Here is a 6,879-nt window from a genome sequence, read left to right on the forward strand (position 1 = left end):
AAACCATTTCTTCTAAAGTTCGATTTTTTCTCTCAACAACTCCATTTTGTTGAGGGGTTCTGGGTGCTGAAAAAATATGGCAAATAACAAGCGGTATTTGTGGCTTTAGAATTTTAGAAAATTGTTTTAACAAAGCATGGTTCTAACCATTTCTTCTAAAGTTTGATTTTTCATCTCAACGACTCAATTTTGTTGAGGGGTTCTAGGTGCTGAAAAATTATGGTTAATACCATTAGAATTACAAAATCAGTAAATACAAGATTCTCAAATTCAGTACCATGATCACTCCTAACACTAGTTATGGAGTAACCTTTTACATTTTGGATTACTTTTGAAAACGTGATGAATTTTTCTAATGCTTCATCTTCAATACTTAAGAATAGAACCCAAGTATATCTAGAATAGTCATCTACCAATACAAAGCAATATTGTTTCCCACCCAAGCTAACAGTCCTAATTGGCCCAAAAAGATCTATATAGATCAATTGTAATACTCTACTAGTTGATACATCATTAATGAACTTAAAGGAAGCTCTTCTATGTTTTCTTTTAGCACATGCATCAGAGATTTTATCATTATCAAATTTTAGCTTTGGCAACCCTCTTACTAAATCTCCTTGATTTAGTCTTTGTAAAACACTCATGCTAATATGTCCTAGTCTCCTATGTCATAACCAACTATCATGTTCACCCTTAGCAACTAGGCATAAATTAGTTATATTTATTGAATCGAAATGCACCATGTAAATGTTTCCTATTCTATGACCAACAAGCATAATCCGATTAGATGCAATGTCGATTACTTTACAACCATTAGTTTCAAACATGACATTGTATCCTTTATCGCATAATTGACTAATACTCAATAGATTATGCTTTAATCCATTCACATATAAAACATTATGCAATGTCGATTATCGAGATTAAGAGCATATGCATAAAGTTTTGGAAATGTTATGCATTAAAAAAAATTGAGTTCTATGCATAAACATTAAAAAAATTTAAGGTAAATAATTTATCAAAACCAAAGTATTTGAAAAATTGATATCAATTGTTAAAGAGATATCATTTACATTTAAAAACAATTTTGACCAAAAATTATTATGATGAACTAAAGTTATGAAAAATTTCTGAAAATTTTAGATTATTCATCATAAAGCATTTTTCAACATACATGAGATAAAACATAATTATTTAAGATTAAATACTCATGTATGCATAAACTAAATGAGCAACCAAATAAAATAATAATATTAAGTTTAGAGGTTACCCATTCCTTTTTCATGTGTGGCTAGAGCATCTTGAATATCTTCACTTTCATCACCATTGCTCTCACACACCTACAAGAGACATTTAAGTAGATTATGGTATGCAAATTTCTTTGGATCCTTGAACGTTAGTTTCAATGCCCCTTGTTCCTTTTGGAACTCATACTTGTCTAATTTTAAATCGTTTTTCATTTCTTTAAAGGACATGTATGTTCCTTATGACCATGATAATGACAATGTGAGCATATTGTCATTATTGAACTAGATGAATTATTTAAAATGATCTCTTTTTTTTGTTAAGCAGTCAAGCTTAACTTTCAAATTGAAATTTTCTTTTTTCATACTTTCAAATTGAAATTTTTGAAAGCTCTAAATCCTTCTTCAATATTTCATTTTGATTTTCAAAATCCATTTTAGTTTCTAGAAGAAGTTTGTTTAATTCAAAAATTTCTTTTCAAAGTTTTCATATTTCATTTTTGAAAGCTCTAACTCTTTTTCAATATTTTCATTTTGATTTTCTAAGTCTAGTAGCTTTCAAAAGAAGATCATTTTTAGCTATAAATTTAGAAATCAATTTCTTATATTTAGAGTTCATGGTCTCAAACTCCAAAAATAATTCATTATAGGCATCTTGTAACTCATTAAAAGAACATAAATTTAATTTATTTGAGTTTGAAGATACCTTGGGCTCTTCTAGAGCTAATAGAGACATCACCGGAATTTGTTCTTCTTTCTCGTCTCTATAGATTTCCTAAAGCTTATCCCACAGCTCTTTGGCGTTTGAACAAGAAGAAATTCCTTTGTAGATTTCTGGATCAATTGCACAACATAGCATGTGCATAGCATTTGTGTTTTGTTGAGCTTTCTTCCGTTATTGATCACTCCACTTCTTTGCCTTCTTTGTAGGAGAAGAATATCATTTCTTGATTATCATCCAAGCTTCCATATCATGTGAATGGATAAATATTATTATAAACCTCTTCCATCGATGATAATTTGTTCCATTGAAGTAAGGAGGTATGTTAATTGGTTTGGATTCCTCCATGAATAATGAACCGGAAGTGGACGCCATCTTTATCGATTTAACTCTTCCTGAAATGACTTAAGAGGTGGTTAAACCTTCAAATGAGTGAGGCTCTGATACCAATTGTTGAGTTAATTAATTGACGAAATAGCCAAGATTGGGGTGAATTGGCAATAAAAATTTTGGTGTAAGCTTTTACAGAAAATAGAAAATAATTGCACAACGATTTATAGTGGTTCGACTTTCTTAACCAAAGTCTACGTCCACTACCTTAGCTATCCACACTAAGAAGTTTCCACAAATTCACTAATTTGTCTTTCTTTTAAGGACAAAGAGTAACCTTACAACTCCCAAAAAAATTATACCCCAAATTCTTGAGAACACTCTCTCCCAAAGAGAACGATACAAATTTCACAAACTTACAGAAAAACCTCACAAGGTAATATTTGTGCACAATTCTAGAAATAAAGAACACTAAAAAAAATAATACAATTGAGTACAAGGGGTGTTATTGAAAGAAAAAAATGAATATTGAATGGAAAATAAGCTTGAAAATGCTCAAACGATAAGTTAAATGCTTTCTCTTTGATTCTCTAGCTTCTCTTCTTAAATGTTGTTGATCAATGGCTCCTAAGCTTGTTTAAATACACCTTGAATCACTTCTGAACATTGGGGATCATTGGTGAAGTCAATAAAGCTGCTATTGAGTAATTATCATTTAAAAATCTAGTTGGGAGCGTAGGTACATCGGTACACTGTGTGTAAAATTTAAATATTTCGACCGTTATAAGACCTAGTGCATCAATACACTTGGAGTGCATCGGTACACTAATTACATTCGATGTTTCAAAAGAGCCAGGAGTGCATCGATTCATGGTCTGTGCATCGGTACATAAAATGCATTCGATGTTTTAATAAAATCACAAAATGCAATCGAATTAGGGTGTGCATCGATACATCAAATAGTGCATCGGTACATCCCTTTATAAAATTGATTTTTGGCTCGGTTTTGGTTCGAAATACTTTGTAAAAATTGTTTCAAAAATATTTTAAGTTTGAAACACAATTTTACACTTTAGTAAGGATTGAAATTGACCTTTGAAAAACTTGGAGTAATATTTTTGATATTCGAATAATTTAGTCGAATAAACTTTAAAAATGATTATAAAATCTTAAAATTCAATAACACTTAATTTGTTATATCGAAACATCAAAATGTTTTCAACATATTTGAAGTCACAACTGTAAATCTTGCACATAGTGTGCAAGCTATAACAATCATCAGCATTTAAGTATGGGTCAACATTGATGTGCATACATGCAGCAACAACGTTAGCGCATGGGAACCTAAAAGCTTGAAATCGACCACAATCACACCATCTTCTATTCAGATTACCAGTGTATGTTGTAGAATTACCTCCCTTATGTGGTCAAATTAATGCTTGGACAACGAAATCAGAATCCAGTCTGCCAAAATTGTGGACAAACATTGATGTCCCATGTGTTTGATTTTATTGCATTGCCTTCTCTAAATCTGGAGCCCAATTTCTCTCATCGCTGATCATGACATCAATTTGTGCACTTTGTTTTGCCCATACATTACCCAACCTAAAGTAAGTATCCCTAACAATACTTGCTATCGGGAGATGTAGAGTCCCTTTCAGCACCGAGTTGATACATTCAACAAGGTTGATACTCATATGGTCATAATGTTGACCCTCAACATCATATGCTTGTGACCATCTCGCCCTAGGGATTTCAGCTGTGAACTCATACACATCATATCCGTACCTTATCATATTTTCAAGTCGTGCACGGAAGTTTGGTTGGAGTAAAACATACCCTAAAAAGCAACAAATTAAATGTTATTAAAAATACATTAATGAAGCATAAATAATTAATGAAAAATGCTAAGGTACTTACCTATGTTGATAATCTTATTTTTGATCTTTTTCTGCTTAAACCTTTTTATTGCATTTGACGTGATATGATGTATACAATATGCAGGATATGCGTGCAGAGACGTCCATCTATTTTGGGTCTAGCAATTGTGCTTAACAACCCAAGTGATTGATCTGAGATCATGCAAACCCCATCTTGAGTGACAACATAGGAACACAAGTTGGAGAGAAAGAAATTCCAAGTTTCCACCGATTCATTTTTAACAATGGCGAAGGCAATGGGGAAAATATCTATGTCTTCATCTTGTGCAACGACTATCATCAAGACGTGTCTATAGACTCCATACAGAAAAATGCCATCAACTTGAATCATTTGTTTGCAAAATCTAAACCCTTCGATAACTGGCTTAAACACCCAGAACAAGCCACCAAATATTCTTTTCCTGGGGATAACGTCTCCCTCAAACGTGACTGTAGGATGAGTATAGTACTTAATCATGGTTCCAGGGATGAAAAATTTCATTGCTTTCAGCAGACGTGGTAGCTCATTATATGACTGATCCCAATCACCATACAACGAGGTCATTGTTTTCTGTTTAGCCATCCATGCCTTGTAATAAGTCAGAATATAACCAAATGTATTATGAATGGATGCCATTAACACATAAACAAGTACTCTTAGTTTTTTTTCCACCAACAACTTCACATAAGAACATAGGACATCCGAATCTAAATGTCTGTGATCTTGTGTCAAGGAGGTCATTGTACATGCGTGCTCTGCATTGAACTTTGTGACTTCCCACAACATCTTCTGTTGTAGGTATGATACTCGTATCCTCTATTTACAGCCAACATCATGGTGTATACACCTTACGAAATAAATCTTTTGATCTGACTTCGTGGCATAGAATTGGAGATGAGCTTTGATACAATACTCCTTGATTGCTAGTTGTGCCTCTTTTTTTGTTTTAAACTGAGGCCCAATAGCCAACTCAGATGACCGCTCGTCTGAAGAACCCCAGTGGGCAATACATAATTATGGCATATCAAATATTTCAAGATTCCGTACAACATCGTAGTTAATGTCATGCATTGCATCTGCATGATGATACCGAGGAAAATCATGGTAATGCATTTCAGGTTGAGGGTCTTTCATTGCCCAAACATTTGGAGCATTCTGCAATCCTTGACATCGTGAAACAACTGCCTCTCATACATCAACCCCAACATCCAAACCTTGTATATATGAAGCAGCCTCAAAAAATCAGACTCATCAACTAATGGTTTGTCCTCATCATCAACCAACAGAACAATATCTTCATCATCCTCGCTAAATTCAGCAAGACTTTAACTGAACCATCCAACAAGGTTATCATCACCATAACTTGCATGTGCCTCAAAGGGTCCTGATTCTTCTGTTCTTTGAGTTGGTACTGATGACATCGGAATATCAGTTGCATTCATGGTTTTAACATACATCTCCACCATATTATTATTTGATGATTGATGAAGTTCAACAATAACAACAACATCATCATCATCATCAAGCTGAACTTTTCCATATGTTATTGGATTTGAGGAGACCAGGTGCCAATAACTTAAACATGAAACAAAAGCTCCAAGTTTTATCTCATTTTTTTGCTTCATTTGACGATGAGATACATCTACAGGGAACATCATATTGATGGGCTTGTGTGACTTAAACACAACAACAACAACATCAGTTTGTAAAATTTCACCATTATAATGGAAACTGTGAAGAATTTGTTGCTCATTGTTTGAAATGATTTTTGTTAGATGAAAGGAGTTTGTTGTGTAAGAGATTGAAGATGAAAGGAGTGTGTTATGTAAGAGATGAAAGGAGTGTGTTATGTAAGAGATTGAAGATGATGTGTACAACTTAAAGGGAAGACAATTTTTTTCCCATTGAAACTCGTCACACCGACATGACGAGTTCCATTGAAATTTAAAAAAAAATTCGACCGCTGAACAATGGTCAATCCAACGATAAAAAAATTCAAAAATATTATTATTTTTTTACATTTCTTTTAAAATTTTCAAAAAAAATATTTTTTATTGGGACTCGTCACGCCTGGGTGACGAGTCCCTGAGGTTATATTAAAATTATTCGGGTTGCGGAACCCACTTGACACGGCCTATTAAAAATTATATCACATGGAACTCATCAACCCTGCGTGACGAGTTCCCTGGGCACTGTTGCATTTACCGTAGATCCCAAATTAAAAGTCTGGGTGGCCTATTGGGTCAAATAATCCACCCGCCTGGATTATTTGGCCAATTCCACCTGTAGATGATAGTCACATTTTGCAAATGATAATTCAGTTGATTTAGGTCGGGAATAGAAATTTAACTAGCTTATTAAGTATTGCTCAGCCTAGGTTGTCAAGGTCGGTAATAGTTGGTTTAGGTGGGGAATCTCTATCCAAATGGACTCATCCCACCTATGGACTGAGTTTTGGGTCAATTGCATGAGAGCCATACAAATACAATAGAAAGAAGAGAACATTCATATGGATGGTATTATGTTGCACATGATGAAACTAAGAACAATGATTTGGTGATTTAGTAATAAGATATAACATGTGCATAAGAAAAACCTTTTGCACAATGTTAGCTTTTGGCAGCTCCAAAAGGGGGCCATGGTTTAGATTTCAGGCTATATATA

General features: G+C 33.7%; 1 protein-coding gene across 1 annotated transcript in view; it reads left to right on the forward strand.

The window, feature by feature from the left end:
• LOC120182436 (protein BRASSINAZOLE-RESISTANT 1-like) overlaps positions 1-4,904 on the forward strand; it is a 28,698-nt gene extending 23,794 nt beyond the window's left edge. Inside the window, exon 4 of the mRNA XM_039187416.1 lies at positions 4,892-4,904. The gene's annotated coding sequence lies outside the window, so the exon portion shown is untranslated. The remainder of the gene's footprint in view (positions 1-4,891) is intronic.
• The last annotated feature ends 1,975 nt before the right edge of the window (positions 4,905-6,879 follow it).

This window comes from Hibiscus syriacus, unplaced genomic scaffold (genome assembly GCF_006381635.1).
Source record: "Hibiscus syriacus cultivar Baekdansim isolate YM2019G1 unplaced genomic scaffold, ASM638163v2 tig00112649_pilon, whole genome shotgun sequence".
Classification (NCBI taxonomy): domain Eukaryota; kingdom Viridiplantae; phylum Streptophyta; class Magnoliopsida; order Malvales; family Malvaceae; genus Hibiscus; species Hibiscus syriacus.